At 44.6% G+C, this 20,353-nt stretch overlaps 1 pseudogene; it reads right to left on the bottom strand.

The window, feature by feature from the left end:
• Positions 1 to 215: 215 nt before the first annotated feature.
• LOC134365803 (small nucleolar RNA SNORA32) lies at positions 216 to 319 on the bottom strand (annotated as a pseudogene).
• Positions 320 to 20,353: the final 20,034 nt, after the last annotated feature.

The following is a 20,353-nucleotide window of genomic DNA, read 5'->3' as shown; positions in this document are numbered from 1 at the left end:
GGTCCCCGAGGCTCAGAGCAGGAGCCCTCCTTCAGCCTGTGGCTGCAATACTACCTGATGCTGAGCAGTTCTGTTCCGTTCCTGCCCCTCAAAAGGTGTCCATTTGCTTTTTGGCTTGCTTTGTATTTCTATTGTATAGTACTGATCTAGGCAAGGGAAGTAAAATAAGTAATGGTTTAATAAAGGTTGATAAAAGGTTTAATAAATGGTTAATAAAATGTTACCAATAGGCTGGTTGCTAGCAAGGTAGCAGACAGAAAACCTAGCAGGGAATTTTTTTATGGTCATGTCCACAGCAAAGGAGATCTGGTTTTGAGCCTGTGTCTTTTTGTTCTCTCTTTACATAGTACTATGGGTCAGATGTGTCCCCCAAAGGTTCATGTATTGAAAACTTAATCTCCATTACAACAGTGGTAAGAGGGAAGGAAATCCAATTATGGTATTGGAAAGGTAGGCCCTTTAAAAGATGACTAGATTGTGAGGACTGTGCGTTCCTGAATGGATTGACCCATTCTTGGAGTAAAGGGTTGATGGTTTAGGGGGTGGTTCTGGGCGTGGTTCTGATGGCTTTATAATGAGAGCAAGTGAGAAGGTTACCTCCCTCTTGGTCAGGCCGTTTGCCATGTGAACAGTCTGTGTAGCTGTCAAGTTACCACTGAAAGAAACATCTCACCTGATGTATTTCCTGGACCATAGATTTCCCAGCCACCAGACTGTAAGAAATAAATTTCAGTTCTTTATAAATTACCCAGGTTCAACCCTGGACTCCGGCCCCCGGTAAGCTTCCTGTTACTGGGAGGCAGATACCATCTCTGCGGCCACCAGTTTGGAAAAAAGCCTAACGAATTTCTGGTTGGGAATAGTGTGGTAAGAGAGTTCCCAGGTCCGCTTGAACCTGCCGGAGAGCAGGCTGCAGGCGGGCGCTAGGCTCGGTTTATACCAGGGGGATACAAAGGTGAACAAGACCCGAGAAAGATCTACACAGTGCTACAAAGGCACCCAGAGCGACCGGTCGTCTGTGCCTAGCAGAAACCTGGCAGACTTCCTGGGCGAGGCGGTGCCGAGCAGGGTCTTGAAGGCCCAGCTGATAGACGAGGGGTGCAGAAGACATGCCCCAGCCCAGCACAGTGCGCACAGAGGGGAGAGACGTGCGGCCAGGGAGGCGGAGACTCGACAGAAACCACACACCCGGTGGGGTCGCCACTGCACGATCTAACAGCCTGGGCCAGAGCACACGGAACGGGGAGAAGTCCTGCACAGGAAGTGAAAGCTCAACAGAGATCACACACCCTGTGGTACGTGATCCACCAGCCCAGCAGAGTCCAAGCTGACCAGAAAGGTGGCTCCCGGGAGAAGCCCAAGACCCGAGGCAACCACACACACAAGGCACTAGAGGCCAACTGAGCAGTCACGGCGGGAGCCATACCAAATTGGCAACCACAGCAACATCCTAGTTAGTCATTAGTCTCAAACCGGTGGTCTGTGCAACCCCCTGCCACAATGAATAAACACCAAAAAAAAGATACCAGAAATACAAAAAATCAAGAAAGTACACCACCGAAAGTTAATAAATCTCAAACTCTAGATCCTATAGAACAAGAAGCCCTTGAAATGACTGACAAGGAATTTCGAGTGATAATTCTAAGGAAACTGAATGAGATACAAGAAAACTCAGCTAGACATCATGATGAAATGAGGAAAAGTATACAGGATCTGAAAGAGGAAATGTACAAGGAAATCAATGTCCTGAAAAAAAATGTAGCAGAACTTGCTGAACTGAAGAAGTTATTCAGCGAAATAAAAACACAACGGAGAGTTTAACCAGCAGGCTTGTCGAAGTTGAAGAGAGAACCTCTGAACTTGAAGACGGGCTGTTTGAAATAAAACAAGCAGACAAAAAGAAAGAAAAAAGAATCAAGGACATGGAAGAAAATCTGAGAGAGATATCAGACAACCTCAAGCGCTCAAATATCCGAGTCATGGGTATTCCAGAAGGGGAGGAAAATGGAGATTCCATTGAAAACATATTCAACAAAATAGTGGCAGAAAACTTCCCAGGTATAGGAAAAATCACAGATCTTCAGATCCAGGAAGCTCAACGATCTCCAAACGTATTCAACCCAAAAAGGCCTTCTCCAAGACATGTCATAGTCAAATTGGCAAAACTCAGAGACAAAGAAAGAATCTTAAAAGCTGCAAGAGAGAAGCGTCAAATCACCTATAAGGGAGCCCCAATGAGATTAACATCAGACTTTTCATCACAAACCCTAAAATCTAGAAAGGAATGGGATGATATTTTCAAAATACTAAAAGACAAAGATTGCCAGCCAAGAATACTCTACCCTGCAAGGCTATTCTTCCGAAATGAGGGGCAAATAGTATATTTCTCAGACAAACAAAAACTGTGGGAGTTCACTACCACACGACCACCCTTACAAGAAATCCTCAAGGGAGTACTGGGTTTGGTTCCTGAAAAATAACTACCACTGCCATAAAAACCCAAGAAAAATCTAAACCCGCTAGTATAATAAAAATGGCATTCCTGAAGAGAAAACAAGCAAAAAAAAACACTATCTACAACCTAAGGAACCACCAAACAAAGAAAGCAAACAGTAAATCAGAAAGCAAGGAACAAAAGAAACCTAAGACAACCAAACAACCAATAAAATGCTAGGAATAAATCAACACCTTTCAATAACAACTCTTAATGTAAAAGGCTTAAATTCCCCAATTAAAAGACACAGACTGGCTGACTGGATCAAAAAGCAGGACCCAACTATATGCTGCCTACAAGAGACCCACCTCCCACATAAAGACTCACATAGACTAAGAGTGAAAGGATGGAAAAAGATTTACCATGCAAACAGAAAAGAAAAACGAGCTGGAGTAGCTATTCTTATATCTGACAAAATAGACTTTAAACTAAAAACCATAAAAAGAGACAATGAGGGACACTACTTAATGATAAAAGGTCTGATCCATCAAGAAGACATAACAATCATAAATATGTACGCACCCAATGTTGGAGCAGCCAGATTTATAAAACAAACTCTATTAGACCTAAAGAAGGAAATAGACACTAATACCATAATAGCAGGGGACCTGAACACCCCACTGTCAATATTAGACAGATCATCTAGGCAAAGAATCAGTAGAGAAACACAAGATCTAAACAAGACTCTAGACCAATTGGAATTGGCAGATATCTACAGAACATTCCACCCAACAACCTCAGAATATTCATTCTTCTCATCAGCACATGGATCATTCTCCAGGATAGATCACATATTAGGTCACAAATCAAGTCTCAATAAATTCAAAAAAATTGGAATTATCCCATGTATCTTCTCAGACCACAATGGATTAAAACAGAAATTAATAACAAATGAAATTCTGGAAACTATACAAACACATGGAAATTAAACAGCATTCTACTTAATGACATATGGGTCCAAGAAGAAATCAAGCAGGAAATCAAAAAATTTATTGAAACTAATGAAAATGATGATACATCATACCAAAACCTGTGGGATACTGCAAAAGCAGTACTGAAAATTTATTGCATTAAATGCTCACTTCAGAAGAATGGAAAGATGACAAGTGAACAACCTAATACTTCACCTTAAAGAACTAGAAAAACAAGAACAATCCAAACCTAAAGTTAGCAGATGGAAAGAAATCATTAAGATCAGAGCAGAACTTAATGAAATTGAAAACCAAAAAACAATTCAAAAGATCAATGAATCAAAAAGTTGGTTTTTTGAAAAGATAAATAAAATTGACAAACCACTAGCATGGCTAACAAAAAAAAGAAGAGAGAAGACTCAAATAACAAAAATTAGAAATGAAAAAGGTGATATTACAACTGATTCATCTGAAATACAAGGAATCATTCGAGACTACTATAAACAACTATACGCCAACAAATTTGAAAATCTGGAGGAAATGGATAAATTTCTGGACACACACAAACTCCCAAAACTGAACCGTGAAGACGTAGAAAATTTGAACAGACCAATAACAATAAAGGAGATTGAAGCTGTTATCAGAAGGCTCCCAACAAAGAAAAGCCCAGGACCAGATGGATTCACAGCAGAATTTTACCAAACATTCAAAGAGGAATTGACACCGATTCTTTACAAACTATTCCAAAAGATTGAAACGGACGCAAATCTCCCAAACTCATTCTATGAAGCAAACATCATCCTGATACCAAAACCAGGTAAAGATATAACCAAAAAAGAAAACTACAGGCCGATATCCTTGATGAATATAGATGCAAAAATCCTCACTAAAATACTAGCAAACAGAATACAGGAACACATACGAAAAATTATTCATCACGATCAAGTGGGATTCATCCCAGGGATGCAAGGTTGGTTCAACATACGCAAATCAATAAATGTGATACACCATATTAATAAACTCAAACACAAGGACCATATGATCATCTCTATAAATGCTGAAAAAGCATTTGATAAAGTTCAGCACTCATTCTTGACATAGACCCTCTATAAGTTAGGTATAGAGGGAAAGTATCTCAACATAATTAAAGCCATATATGCCAAACCCACTGCCAATATCATCCTGAATGGGGAAAAGCTGAAAGCTTTTCCTTTAAGGACAGGAACTAGACAAGGATGCCCACTCTCACCACTCCTATTCAACATAGTGTTGGAAGTACTAGCCAGAGCAATCAGAGAAGAGAAGGCAATAAAGGGAGTCCAGATTGGAGAAGATGAAGTCAAACTGTCCCTGTTTGCAGATGACATGATCCTATATATCGAACAGCCTAATACCTCTACAAAAAAACTGCTGGAATTGATAAATGATTTCAGCACAGTAGCAGGATACAAAATCAACACACAAAAATCAGTAGCATTTCTTTTCTCCAATAGTGAACATGCAGAAGGAGAAATCAAGAAAGCCTGCCCATTTACAATAGCCACCAAAAAAATAAAATACTTAGGAATTGAGTTAACCAAGGAGGTGAAAAATCTCTATAATGAGAACTACAAACCACTGCTGAGAGAAATTAGAGAGGATACAAGAAGATGGAAAGATATCCCATGCTCTTGGATTGGAAGAATCAACATAGTGAAAATGTCCATAATACTACCCAAAGTGATATACAAATTCAATGCAATCCCCATCAAAATTCCAAAGACATTTTTCTCAGAAATGGAAAGAACTATTCAGACATTTATATGGAACAATAAAAGACCATGCATAGCCAAAGCAATGCTGAGCAAAAAAAATAAAGCTGGAGGCATAACACTACCTGACTTTAAGCTATACTACAAAGCTATAATAACCAAAACAGTATGGTACTGGCATAAAAACAGACACACTGACCAATGAAATAGAATAGAGAATCCAGAAATCAACCCACCCACTTACTGCCATCTGATCTTTGACAAAGGCACCAAGCCTATTCACTGGGGAAGGGACTGCCTCTTCAGTAAATGGTGCTGGGATAACTGGATATCCATATGCAGGAGAATGAAACTAGATCCATACCTCTCACCATATACTAAAATCAACTCAAAATGGATTAAGGATTTAAATATACACCCTGAAACAATAAAACTTCTTAAAGAAAACATAGGAGAAACACTTCAGGAAATAGGACTGGGCACAGACTTCATGAATACGACACCAAAAGCACGGGCAACCAAAGGAAAAATAAACAAATGGGATTATATCAAACTAAAAAGCTTCTGCACAGCAAAAGAAACAATTAAAAGAGTTAAAAGACAACCAAGAGAGTGGGAGAAAATATTTGCAAAATATACATCTGACAAAGGATTAATATCCAGAATATATAAGGAACTCAAACAACTTTACAAGAAGAAAACAAGCAACCCAATTAAAAAATGGGCAAAAGAGCTAAGTAGGCATTTCTCTAAGGAAGATATACAAATGGCCAACAGACATATGAAAAAATGCTCAACATCACTCAGCATCCGGGAAATGCAAATCAAAACCACACTGAGATACCATCTAACCCCAGTTAGGATGGCTAAAATCCAAAAGACTCTGAACGATAAATGCTAGCGAGGCTGCGGAGAAAAAGGAACTCTCATACATTGTTGGTGGGACTGCAAAATGGTGCAGCCTCTATGGAAAATGGTATGGAGGTTCCTCAAACAATTGCAGATAGATCTACCATACGACCCAGCTATCCCACTGTTGGGAATATACCCAGAGGAATGGAAATCATCAAGTCGAAGGTATACCTGTTCCCCAATGTTTATCACAGCACTCTTTACAATAGCCAAGAGTTGGAACCAGCCCAAATGCCCATCATCAGATGAGTGGATACGGAAAATGTGGTACATCTACACAATGGAATACTACTCAGCTATAAAAACGAATGAAATACTGCCATTTGCAACAACATGGATGGACCTTGAGAGAATTATATTAAGTGAAACAAGTCAGGCACAGAAAGAGAAATACCACATGTTCTCACTTATTGGTGGGAGCTAAAAATTAATATATAAATTCACACACACACACACACACACAAAAACCGGGGGGGGGGAAGAAGATATAACAACCACAATTATTTGAAGTTGATACGACAAGCAAACAGAAAGGACATTGTTGGGGGGGAGGGGGGAAGGGAGAAGGGAGGGAGGTCTTGGTGATGGGGAGCAATAATCAGCTACTATGTATATCGACAAAATAAAATTAAAAAAATAAATAATAAAAAAATAAAATAAAAAAAATAAAAATTAAAACAAAGAAACAAAAAAATAAATAAATAAATAAATAAATAAAAATAATAAAAATAAATTACCCAGGTTCAGGTATTCTGTTACAAGCAACAGAAATGGACTAATATACACAGTCAGTTATTACTGTGTTTTTAGACCACCCCTCTAAAATAAAAGCTTTGAAGCACCAGTCACTGAGCCAGCTTCTGTTTTCTTCTTGATATATATTTCTGCAGCATTTAAACTATTTTCAGATTTATCTGCTTCTTTAATATCCAAAGAAAAAAAAAAGAAAAAATTCAAAACACTCACCGGGAAGGAGGGACATTCTCAGCCCTTATCTGACTTGACCTCAGTTCCCCCTGACACACACGTTTTCGCAGGTTTCGGTGCCCCACCTGTGTTAGTCTGCCAGGCTTCTGTAACAAAATACCAGAAATGGGGGGTGGGCATGGAGGGGGACAATAGCCATTTAATGTCTCATGGTTCCAGGGCCTGGAAGTCTGAGATCAAGGTGCGGCAGGGCTGGTTCCTGAGGCTTCTCTCCTTGGCTTGTAGATAGTGTCCTTTCCCTGTGTCCTCACATGGTCATCCCTCTGTATGTGTCTGTGTCCTGACCTTGTCTTCTTATAAGGACACCAGTCATTGGATCAGGGCCCACCCTAATGACCTCATTTAACATTAATCACCTATTTAAAGACCCATCGCCAAATATAGTCACATTCTGACTTCAACACTTGGATTTTGGGGACAAAATTCAGCCCAAAGTATCCCTTTGCCCGGCTTTCTTCCTGTCCCTTCTCAGAGTTCTCGGCTTTCCCCCAGGGCACCATCTGGGGTTCCGTTCTCCAGTCTGATTTCCTTGATGATCCCAGCCAACCTAATGGCTTTCGATTTTTGATATCATTGTGTCTACCTCCACGTGCAGATGACTCCCACATTTCCACCTCCAGCTCAGACTTCTCTCCACAACTGCAGCTGCAGGTATTCAGTTACCTCATTAATGTCTCCATTGGGGTATCTGGTATACCTCGCAGATTTAACTTGTCCAAACCTGAGCTGTTCCTCTCCCCATAGACTTGCTCCTTCCCATCTCAGCTGATGGCAACTCCATCCTCCTAGCTACTCAAGCCAAAAACCCTGCGGTCATAACCGCCTGGGTGCTGTCTCGCCTCACTAGTAATTAGAGAAAGACAATGAACTCCCAGTGCCTTCCTTTTGAACTAATCAAATGAGGCACAGAAGGTGGGCATTGCATTGGTGCACAGCTGGCGAGAGGGTCTGTGCTTGGTCCTGCCTCCCCCTGTATCTGCAGAAGCAGAGGCCAGAGGGCCCAGAGGGGGCCAGGTGGAGGGCCTTCCCAGCAGGTCCGCACTGGCTCGCGTCTGGCCTCTGGCAACAAGTTCAGAACTCACAAGCCCTGCAGAGAAGCCAGCTTGGTTTCAGAACCTCACATTGAGCTCAGAGGGGGTTTGCCAGGAAGCCAGGGAAGGTGGAGCTTCAGAGCCCTGGGAGGAAGCTCACAGGAAGCTCACGTGGCCATAACATTTTGCAAATGTTGTACAGTAAGGCGTTTTAATTACAGTCCCGAGGATTACTGTTTCTTCCCCTTCATGCTCTCCCTCCTCTCGAACTCCCCTGGTGACATTGCAGTGGCCATGGCCCGCTGGAAGGTGCAGAGGGGAGGCTGAGGTGGGGATATGCTCAGCTTGGCATCAGTGAGTAATTCCGATGTTGTCTGCAGTCATGTGCAGGTAATTTGTGGTTAACTCCAAGGTGTGGGAATGGCTTTCAGAAACACTTCTACCACCCACAATGCCAGCTGGGGGACAAGGATGCAGGGCCAGGCATCTCCCCCAACACGAGCACAGCATGTCCTGCGGGAAGTGGAGCAGAGAAGAGAGGAGAGCTCTGGAAGACAGCGCTGGAAGCCACCATGTGGGGGCCCTTCCGCTCAGCAGAAGCAGTGAGGTGGGAGGCCAGATTACCAAATCCCTGCCTTGCAGAGGGGGAGACTGAGGCTGGGGCTCAGGGGTTGGTGCTATTTTAAACTGTTATTATAAGAAGCAGAGTGTATACAGCTCAAAAATGTAGTTTAAAAGGTATTATAGAATTAATAAAACTATTGGGCCGGCCAGTTCACTCAGTTGGTTAGAGCCTGGTGTTGAAAACACCAATGTTGTGTCACTGGTTCAGAACTCCATACCTGCCAGCCGCCAAAAAAAAAAAGGATAACGCTAAGGTCAAGGGTTCGGATCCTTGAACCAGCCAGGCATCAAATACAGATATTTATATACGTATAAATATATATTTGTAGATATTTATATATTTTTGATTTATATATTTATATATATATAAATAAAAATAATAAAAATTAAAAAAAGGTTGCATTATTTTTCTGGGTTTGTGATATTGTTAGCTTTTTAGAATGAGGAATTTATTATGGTTCTTTTCTCATCTTAAATAAATATCTGCTTTTGGTCTGCCCTTGTATTTTTCATTTGTGTCCTATGTCTGGAGGAGGCTTGCCCCAATTGTATAAGCTTCCTCTTCTACGAAAACCACAGGGTCTCCTGTACACATGTGCCTCATGCTCCCTTGACAGTGCTACATGCCTGGGCTTGTGCACAGTCAGCTCATCCTGCTGCTGTCGACACAAGGAAGAGCCTGAATGAGCCAATACCAAAGAATACCGGTCCCACCTCGCCCCACAGCCTGTCCAGCTGGCTGGGACCGTGGCTTTATGTTTTGTTCTGTGCACTGGTTTAGAGCTTTCCTCTTTTCAAAGCACTTCCAGATCTGCCATTTCACATGACCATTGCACAAAGCGGTGAGGTGGGAGGCCAGATCACCAAATCCCTGCCTTGTAGAGGGGGAGACCAAGGCTGGGGCTCAGGGGCTGGCAGGTGGCCACTCTGCTGGGAACTGGGGAATCTGAACCCACATTTCCTGGGCTCTAGTCCTTGCCTGGATTTGCTGACATCTCTAGTGGCAGCCAGCACGTGGCTAAGAAAACACTCCTTCTGGGCTCCATAGGTGGGGCTGGCCCAACTGGAAAAACCAGTGGCCCAGGTTCTGGATGACCACAGCTGACCAGGGGAAGAGGAGAAGTGTTTCCAGAGGCGGTAGTGAGAAAAGAAGGGGGAAAAAAAGTGAGAAAAACAGAAAGCAAAGACGCTAAGTAACTCAACAAGTACACAAAAACCACCGCATTCCCTGCTGGTGGAATGAAGAAACAGGTCCTCCACGGCACCAGGCTGCAGGCAGCAGGCCCAGGAAGGGTCGGACTCACGGCATCTCTGTCTTTTCTCCTCCTGGCTGAGTTCCTGCCCGCTCTCCCGGCTTCTCAACTGTGTCCCAGCTCCCAACCCAACTCTCGAATAGGATGAGCAATGCTCTTCTCCTAACAGCCTTGCCCCTGACTGGTGTTTCCTCAGGGGCCTAGAAATAGCGTTGGAAATTCAGGGACCCAACCTCCTGCTGTGGTTGTCTGGGGGGTGGAGGGGGTTTCCCTTAGGGTTCGTGCCTGGGTGTGAATTTGCAGCACCAACACCACCTAAGCTGGGGGGCCTGGCCTGAGCCTCCTCCACGTTCTCACCACATGGCGCCCAGTCTAACCACACTGAGGGGGATGCATAGACTGGACTCCATGCCCTCCTCTATCCCCAATCATGGCCCAGCCTTGACTACCATGCAACTTCTAAAAACATGCCCAATCCCTGTGCCTCATCTGTAAGACAAGGCTCCTAACACCTAACCCCCAGCGTTATTCTGAGGATCTAATGAGATGATGTTCAGAAAGCACGTATCAAGGTACTAAGCACATGGCAGACCCTCTTGAAACTTAAAAAAAAATTAAACTTATTTGATTACAACTCCATTATAAATAACGAACATTTTTTATTTGAATAATTATTGTATTTATTTAGTATAGCTGATATCACAGGTTATACTTTCCAAAAATATTGGCCATGAACTCTCCCTTCTGTCATATTTTCCTCTTGCTTTGGGTGTCTTTTATTCACTGCTGCCAAATGGAAACCAATATAGCACCAGGAAATTCATTCATCCTCCCAAACTCCTCCTCGATAAAATAGCTCTATGTTAAGATCTTCCTTGAAGAAATTACAGTAGCTGAGGAGCTGTAAAACAGTCATGCATGTGGTTCTCTTACATTAACTATTTACTGTATTGCAGGAGGCAGGAAGGTGTTTTCCACATAGAGATCCAGCTATCGTGGGGTAGGGACAAATCTCCGTGTCTCCATCACCAATGCCAGGGTGAAACGATGAGTTTAAAGATTATAAAGAACCAGACAAAGGTATCCAGAATTGGGCCACAGGCTCCTTTCCCAAGTCCTGGCCCTCGGCTTTCCGACTTATCTGGCTGGTTTCTTTCGCTCCCACCCTCTGGTTTGACATCAGGCTATCATCACAGTGATTCTAGAAGGGCAGAAAAACCTTTTCTCTGTCTACCTTTGGGTTGACCTGGGTCTGGAGAACACAAGTGAGAGAGTTCTGACAATTGCCAGATACTGTCTAAGTGCAATAACGACAGGCTGTGCTTATTCAGAACCCAGCAAGCATGGGGCTATTGCCTTTATATACCGGTGTCCTTTCATCTTGTCCTAATCCTATGGAGTAGACTCCATTTGTCTCATGTCATGAATGAGGTAACCGAAGCTTAGAGAATTTAAGTAACTTTTCTAGATTATACATCTCACAAATGACAGTGTGAGGATTGAAACCAGTTATCTGATTTGAAAAATCAATATCTTAATGCACTTGAACTGAGCACACTGGTCAGCTAGCCCCTCTTTATGGAAGCCCTGCTTGTCTCAAGACTGAGTTAACACTGGGATCAGGAGGTGTCCAGGGGTCAGGCTGTCTGGCCTCACAGAGCTTTTATCTCCAGGAAAACTGTCTCCTGAGTAAGGAGCTGCTGCTGTTATTTCTTTTTTGGTGGCTGGTCAGTATGGGGATCTGAACCCTTGACCTGAACTGTTATTGTTAATTACTTGAAATCATCCTGGTTGCTGTTTGCTTTTCTACTTGCCTCTCTTACTATCTTACACTCTCCCTCTCCCCTCTCCACCCCAGCCAGTGCCATCCCGTGCTTCTGCACTGGTATGCACCCAATAGATCTTGCTCCCAGCCCTTCCCCAAGTATCCTTCAGGTGCCTGCCTCTGCCCATCACCCCACCATGCCCGGCAGTCCCCTAACCTTGCCACACTCCCCCCACAGGCCGTCCAGCCACCTGGCCCGGTGAGAACTCTCAGATTCCCCACTCAGTGCTTCCCGATGCTCATATGCAGCATTTGAAAGGAAGATTCCGTAGCTTTCGCTATAACATAAAATACAAGACCAATTATTGCTTGGGTATGTAGACCCTTCTACTCCTTGTCTAAAGGACAGAATCTAAATTCAGTCCCTTTTTAATGTCCATGCTGAGGGCACTGCAGGGGCAGCAGGCTGGAGCTGGGGGTGGGAGTGTGGGGGATTGTAGAGCTTTGTCAAAAAGTTTCTTTATGACTCGAAATTTAAGCCTAACTGCACAGCATCCATGTAAAAGCTACAAGGCAGAAGACGTGGCTTGAATATTTTATTTCTGTTTTGGTGATTTTTACTGAAATTAATAAAAGAAGTCCAGGGAGATAGTAAGCCATACTGTGCAAAAACATAGGACCACAGAGCAGGTGCTTCGAAACAGAGGCAGGTTCAGGCTCTCTTCTGTGGAAGAGGTGGCTTTTTCTTTTCCTGATGTGTGGAAGAAACTGGGATAACGGTCAGGCTTCTCCCCTGCAGTGTCCTGGGCACCCTTCTTTGTTCTTAGGCTCTGGGTGAAGTGCAGATGGCACCTCGGCTCCAGGAAGCCTGCAGTCTCCTTGCGACAGCAGGAGGAGGCAGAGGGGGTCTCTCCAGGGTGACCCACCCCCAGACCCACCCAGAAGCTTGTTCATGGATGTGGGCCCCTCAGAGAGGTTCCCTCCAGATCTAGGTGGGTTTCTGAGAAGCCCAGGACTACTGTTCCCAGCATTTAATCAACTTAAGAGCTGTTCCCAGACTTCCTCCCTCCCTTACCCCAAAATCGTGTTTCTAAGGCATTTCAGCTTTGGAAATAGAGCTTAGCTTCCAGGTCTGAGGAGGAAAGTAACCATTTCAGGTTGTTTTTATGGTTAGTCTAACTCAGACGATTTAAAATGGAAAAGACAGTGATATCACAAACCCTTCTTGTAATCTCTGTGAGTGAATATACATGGTAGTGGTTTCACATATTTATCATCATGGAAGTGAGGGAAAGGCAGGAGGGGCTCCCAGGGCCGTCTCCACACCACGAGACTGCAGGCAGTGCCCCCAGGGCAGGGTGTGCAGAGGGCCACGGAACACCCCTCCTTAGAAGTCACAGTGCAGAGCTGGCCCTCACCCTTCTGGCTGAGACCTGACTTCTCAGCCCACCAGAGACAAAGCACCCCTTGGAGACAGCTGCACAGTCCCCATGCCCAGAGACCTCTGGGTGGGGGCTGCAAAGTGTGGTCTGGACTACTGGCCTTAGCCTTACCCCAAACTCCCCAGACCACTGCCTCTCTGGAGGCAAGGCCCAGAAAGTTGCATTTTTGAAGTCTGGCTTTCTCAGTGATTCTTATATGGAATGAAATTTGAGAATTACTGAAGATGTTACAGACACATACATACATATATAACGTGATTGAGGACCAGAGTCATTTTTTGACCAGAACATTCTGTCCCTTAGATGAGGTCCCTGTGTCTCCAGCCCTCAGCCCACCCCTGACTGGGGGAGCCCTGTTTTCAGATCTGGGCCTCCTCTCCCCACTGCCAGCTGTCGTGTGCCTCCGTGATGGCATATTTCTGACCTTCCTCGGCTGGTCAGCCCTCTCCCCAGTGGCATGTTCTTCTGTTTGTTTAACTGTGTGCATGCTTTCAACTGGATTAAGACAAGGTCTTGCCGGCATTGAACTATTTTTATGTGTCACATTTATCTTTAAATGTGACATTGAATACCTACGCTCTGTGAGTTGGCTTCTGAAGTTTCATCGTCAGAAAGCAATCATTTCATTATTTTCAATTTTTTAGGTCATATCCCTGTCATTCCATGTAGGACAACAAACACTTATTTAAAAAAAAAAAAAAAATCCAGGGCTGGCCAGTTAGCTTAATTGGTTAGAGTATGGCATTATAAGACCAAGGTCAAGGGTTAGAATACCCACGATCAAGGGTACCAGACAAAAGAAAACAAAAACAAAAATTGAAAGTCCTGTTGTTTCACTTCATCTTACTATTATAAACAAGATCATGTGTTCACCTGATTCCATGCTATGACATTATTAATGGTTTCGTATGTGCCTGGATATTTTCAGATGTTGATATATGTTTCTTACATTTTTTCTTTTCCCCTCCCTCAAGGCCGACTGGAGCTGGCTCGGGACTTCATTTCTCAGGAGAAGGACTTTATTTCTCAAACAGACAGAGTGACCATCAGTTCTTTCTGACTTTTCCTCTACCAGCCCAGGGGAAGGGGAGCTTCTGTGGAACAGAAGGCACCTCTCGCTGGAGCCTGTGTACTGAGACCCTCCCTGCCATCAGTCAGCACTTAGGTTTGCTTTGGGTTCCCCTATTGCTGGACACTTGGGTGACGTCTGCCTTTGCCCTTTTCTAAGAGCACTGCTGTAAGTGTGAAGTATTTCATCATTTGTTTCCTTTGGAAGTTTCCCCACCCCACCTTCAGGGAATATTTTTGGGGATATGATTTTATAACTCTTGCTACATAGTTTGTGAATATTCAACAAGATCTAATTTGTTTTCAGTGCTATCTACAACAAAAGAGTGTTTCTATTCCTCACTTCCCTGGCAGCATTGGGTTTATTTTCATTTATTTTTACTATCTTGTTAAGTATGTAGGACTTCAAATACTTTACCGTCCTGGCCACCTTTCTTTGATACCTACGCTGTGCACTTTTTTAGGTGGACATAAACTATTTGAGCATCCTTCACCAGAGGGAATTTAAGTTTAATCCTACAGACAGCTGCACAACCCAGGCTTCCTGAGTAACAAGGAGTGGTGATTTTCCCCTTCCCCAAACCGTATGGCCCGAGGAGGTAGCGTTCTCCAGGTAGATGTTGACAATGGGTTCACCCCTTCTCTCAGAAAAATGTGAGAGTAAATGCGTGACTCAGAAGGGATGTCACCACCTGCTCCTTGGCTCCAGCTGTCTAAGCAGCTATGGTATCTATTTTCTGTTTTTTTGTTTTTTTTTTTTTAAAGATGACTGGTAAGGGGATCTTAACCCTTGACTTGGTGTTGTCAGCACCACGCTCACCCAGTGAGCGAACCGGCAATCCCTATATGGGATCCGAACCCGTGGCCTTAGTGTTATCAGCACCGCACTCTTCCGAGTGAGCCACGGGCTGGCCCTATTTTCTGTTTTTATATTCAAGAGATTGGATTTATTTTGTATGACAATTTGAGAATTTAATGTGATCTTTACGATGACTAGAGATACCTTTGTCTATTGAAAAACAACCCTAGGGTTGGGAATCGCTGGAAGAACATGAACAATTCAAACTAGCCCCGTGTCCACACTGGAACTAGAAGAGCCCTACAGCATTTTATCTGCTGTGATCAATGCATATACTACCTGTCTCAAAAGTTTGCTGCAATTTTATTAAAAAAAAAAAAAAAAGGAAAGCCCTAAACAATTAGTTAACTAAAATGTAAGCACACAGGGGAAGCCAGGATACAGGGAAAAGGAGGAAGCAGAAATAAAACACGCTGACCACAGAAGCAGATAAGTCCTGTGGCAGCGATAATTTTGTGTCTGAGCTTCCTGGACAGCAAGGAGGTGGGGTGGGAAGAGAGCACTACACGTGAAAGCATCACAGTTCACTGCGGAAGGTGAGGGTCCTTCCAGAAGGACCAAGTGCTGTGCTCAATCCCCCAGGGCGATGACTGGGGCTGTGAAGTTCTGCCCCTCACCTTCCTGAAATTTATCATCACCTCCTCCAGAGCTCAGAGGAAATTTGTCCCAAGCTACTGTCTGTTCTCTAGTCCCATTTAGTTTCCAAAGAAAATCACTTACAAATTATTATCTGCTGTTTGGCCCATCCAATTCTGCCCAAAATTATTTATGACCCCCTGAAAATGGCCTACATCTCTCCATCTCTTTCCCCTGTGAAGAGGGTGCAATCGAAGCTTCGGCCATCTGGCCCTCCTGTGTCTGTCATGTCTGTGTGGCTCCCATGCACATGTGCATGTTAATAAATTTGTATGCTTTTTCCCTTGTTAATCTGTCTATTGTCCGTTTGTTCCTGCAAACCTTCAGAGAGGGCAGAAGGGGAGCTTTCCCCTCCTCCCCACTGAGCTAAGCAATCTGCTGAGGAGATTCAGAAGAAGTTAGAGGTACACTGAAGTGCAAGGCCAATGCCCTGACCTGAGGGGTCCCTGGAGCTCTGAGATGCTCCACCCTGCATGGCCTGGGACATTTTCTTCCTAGTCCTTTGGCAGGTAGGTGTCCTCAACTCCACACCAGCACCCCTAGCCCACCTGAGGGTAAGCTCCAGATGCTCCCAGTGAATGGCCTGGGGGTTACTGGGAACCAGTGTTACAGGAGCAGATAGATGCCTGCTGAGCTGGCTTACAGACAGCTGAGCTCAGATGTCCCTTACCCTCCACGTGCGTTCTCACGCTTAGGGCTGGTGATGTCCAGGAAGACAATGCCATTAGACACACACACTTGTTATCATTTTTTATCCTGTGACAATCTCATCCTCTTTTAGTCTACCTCACATCATGCAGGAGTCTTGAAGGTCCTGACTTTTGAAATGAATCCCAAATATTAAAACAATAATTTTCACTGCCATTTTTCAAAGGGTTTTTGAAGGACTTAGTAGGTAGAGGAGGAAGTAGCAGACATTTCATACCCAAGACTGATTGAATTTCACAACCGGGAATGTAAGCACTGTTTTATTGTCTTTATTAATTTTATTGAGTAATTTATCACTGCATATTTACATAAAACCAGTCTGTGACTGTCAGATGCAGGCTCCCCAATATCACAACACACCAAGACAGGTTATTAATCACAATGCTAAGCAAAGCTGCACAGTGTCTGGGAGGCAGGAACCTGCTGAGGATTGAAGTTTGGGATAAGGCAGGGCTTCCAGTGTGGGGGGTTGATTAGGACTGAGTGCAGATCACACTACTATAGCCCAGAACTGGAGGAGACAGCCAGGCAAGAAGTTTAAGGTGAGGAGTTCAAAGACTCTTCAGGCACACGCTGTTGACACTTCCCATTGAAGAGCTGATGGGTCTTTCTGGATGTTTCCTTAAGGAATTTGCCAGTTCCATTTACCTAGACTACAGTCTCCTGGGATGACTTTACTAGTCATGCTAATGTGGACCATGGAAGAATAAAGTCCCTTGTTAATACAGACACTGAGCTGTTTTGGGTACGGGCATGGGTGGTTTCAGTTCTCATCTTGGAAAGGAGGAATTCACTAAAGCAGTTCTGGTTTCTAAAAACCAATGAGCAAATGAACGCTTGTGTGTTTGGATCTTCAGCTATACATATACAAGGGTACTTCAAAAAGTTTGTGGAAAGATTCGTGTTGTCTTTAATTCTATTTTTCCATGAACTTTTTGAAGTATCCTCATATATATATTTATAAATATAAATATATGTTTATTTATATTTATGTATATACACCATACATACGCATATATGTGTATATGCACACACGTATACATATACACGTGTGTATATATTTAAATTGTGCTCAGCATGTTATATATCAAAAAATGAATAATCCCACTGCAGCAGTCCCTACACCTGTCGCGATGGCCCTGAATAAAGTCTGCCTTACCGTGCTTTAACAAGTGTCATTGAATAATTTTTTCTGTGACAATGGGCAGCAGGAGCTGCTGCAACTTGCTCTTCTGGAAAGCTTGAAGATGGAAAGGATTTGTGGCAGACTTCTTACATTATGGGCCCTTACAAAGTAGCCTTTTACTATTTCCCGTCCTTGACTTATGTAGCCTTCCATTCAAAATGGGGCTTTTCAAAAAGCCCAGGATGTGGGCTTGTAATATAATTCTGGAGGCTGATCTTTAATGAAGTTTGTTTAAAGATAAACCACTATTGTGAGAGCTAGTGCTGCGTCTATTAAAAAGCTTTAAAGGGTAGGGCAGGTACGCACATATGGTCAGCGTTCATGCTTCACCAGGGAGCCTGCCCTTTATTGTCCAAAGATGCTGACATTCACCAACGTAATGAAGATATTGGTCTTGAAATGATGAAGAAATTTTTTTTTCACTCAATAAGGCAGAGGAGAACGCACTCCACTGGCAACCCCAAGAAAGCGTGGGTGTTGGGGGCTCTGGTGACAGACATCCCTGATGCTCCAGGTAGAAGTGTGGTTTGACAAGAGAGTTTGAGACTCACCAGGCTGAGATTGATGATTCATCCATCCCGGGGCTAATTCTGGAATGGGTTAATTAGAAATGGATTGATTCACACATGTAGGAGGCAAACGCCTTTAATTTATGGTTCTTAGAGCTGTGGGTGCTGTCTTGGCCATACTTTACCATAACGATTTGGTTTGAGTCAGGGGAGATAGTTTGCTGGAGGTCATGTTTCAGAAGGAGGTGTGTTCTGAGTACTATTACTACTCGTAGTAGTAATAATAATAGTAATAACTGGTGTTAGCAGATGCCAGGCACTCTGTCTATGAGGCTTTACAGAAGAGGAAGCTGAGACATGGAGAGGGTAACTCTGTCCTTGTCAGGTGTCCCTGGAGGGAGGAGGTTTCTTGAGATGTGTTACTGGGTTCGACACTTTTGAGGGTGTGAAGGAAGAGTTAGGCAGATGGAAAATGCGGGCTGTGGTGCCTTCACCTTCAAAGCCCCAGCCGCTGTCCCTGGGGGCTCTGGAGCCGGGGTGGTCCTTCACGGTGGTCCTGATCGGAGTGGGGTGCTCCAATCAACTAGTCATTGGACGCAGACTGCCCTTAGAAAGGGGCTGTGATCGTGGACTCCAAGCTCCCCCGCCGGGCGGTGGCAAGTGGGAGGATAAGGGACCAGGCGTCCGTATGCCCGGCAGCTGGGTGTTTGGGTGGCACACACTTGCTCTAGGTTGGGAACTGCCCAGGATGCAAACCAAGAGGCCCTGCTCTTGGAGGCACTGGGCTGTGCCACGTCCTCCTTCGTCCCTGCTCAGGGGAAGGGGAGTCACCGACGAATAAGCCTTTTTGCTCAGGAGCTCAGCGTCTCTACAGGAGAAAGAACATCAGAAAAAAAAAAAAAAAGTCGAAGTCCTTTGAGAAACCAGAGGGTAGCGTGTGTCCTTTGGCCTGGCGGGGCGAGAGATCTCGCAGCATGTGTCACTGGCCCTCCCGGCATACCCTGTGCTCTGTCACAGGACTCCTGAGCCCAATGCAGCTCCCCGATCCCTACCTGGGCACCGGGAGGTGGGTGCTAAGGTCCACACACAGGAAGGAGAGCCCCCAACCTGACCCGCCGAGCACTGGACAAAGGAAATGTCCTGAGGGAGGCGCTGGGGGTAGTCAGACAATCCATGGTGACCCCTCAGCTCAGCAGGGTGGGAGTTTCTTCACTTTTTCCCTGTGAAATTTGTCATTGCGATGATCCTGTGTTCCCGCCATCATTATGAATCGGGTGTGTTGGGGACAGTCAGAGTTGTAAATGAGGCCCCAGAGCCAGCCTCAAGGACACTTGCTGACTCCAGCCAGAGGCCTACACGGTGGCCTAGTCGAGGGACGGGGAGGAGGAGAGGCAAGAGAGGGTGGCGGAGGGTAGGAGGTGGCCCTGGGGGTGAGGGGGCAGAGGAGGTGTCCTCCTCGTGCTCAGCTGCTCTCGCCCCCCCCCACACCCTCCCACACCCTTTCCCTCTGGGCTCGGGAGCAGAGGACTTGGGGGTCCCTGGAGACAGACCAGGAGCCTCACCAGCAAGGGTCCCTTCCCAAGTCCTGGTGCCAGGATCCCGGCCTCTGATTTTGATTCAGCCGCCCACAGACAGGGCCGAGCCCACAGACCCAGCTCTGATCTTGGCTCCACCTGCTCCGGGCTATGTGACTCAGCCAAGTCATGTGCCCTTTCTGAACCCCAGTGTCCCCAGCTGTAAAACAGAAACATCAATGTACCCACCTCACAATGAGGTAAGGTAAAGTTGAGTGTGACGACTGCCACAGGAACATTCAATAAAAGGTCATTGTTATTTTTACAGCATACACACTGAACCTTGGAGTCGAGCCTTGTAATTCACTTCAACCACAAAAAAACAGCAAATAATAAAAAACATTTCCTTGTTTGAGCAACTGGCATCTGGATTCGTGTGAAGAACTTGCTGGAAGCGTGCTCATTATATAAAGAGACTCATGAACGTCTGTATTTTTCCTGAAGTGGTGTGTAGCTGAGGGACCTCATCTGTCCCTTGAGCACATGGCCAGGGGTCCTCAGCACCCCAGAGACACTTCCCATAGCTCTGAGCACTCCGTCTGCATCATTTTGTCTAGGAGTAAATTCTTTGAATCCTGCCTTCTCAAGGAACTTTTTAATTCTTTCTCTCCTCCTGACTGTGAGTAGCTGTGGGAATCTTGGA

The sequence above is a fragment of the Cynocephalus volans genome, chromosome 1 (assembly GCF_027409185.1).
Source record: "Cynocephalus volans isolate mCynVol1 chromosome 1, mCynVol1.pri, whole genome shotgun sequence".
NCBI classification, from domain to species: domain Eukaryota; kingdom Metazoa; phylum Chordata; class Mammalia; order Dermoptera; family Cynocephalidae; genus Cynocephalus; species Cynocephalus volans.
This window is presented reverse-complemented; position numbering and strand designations above follow the sequence as displayed.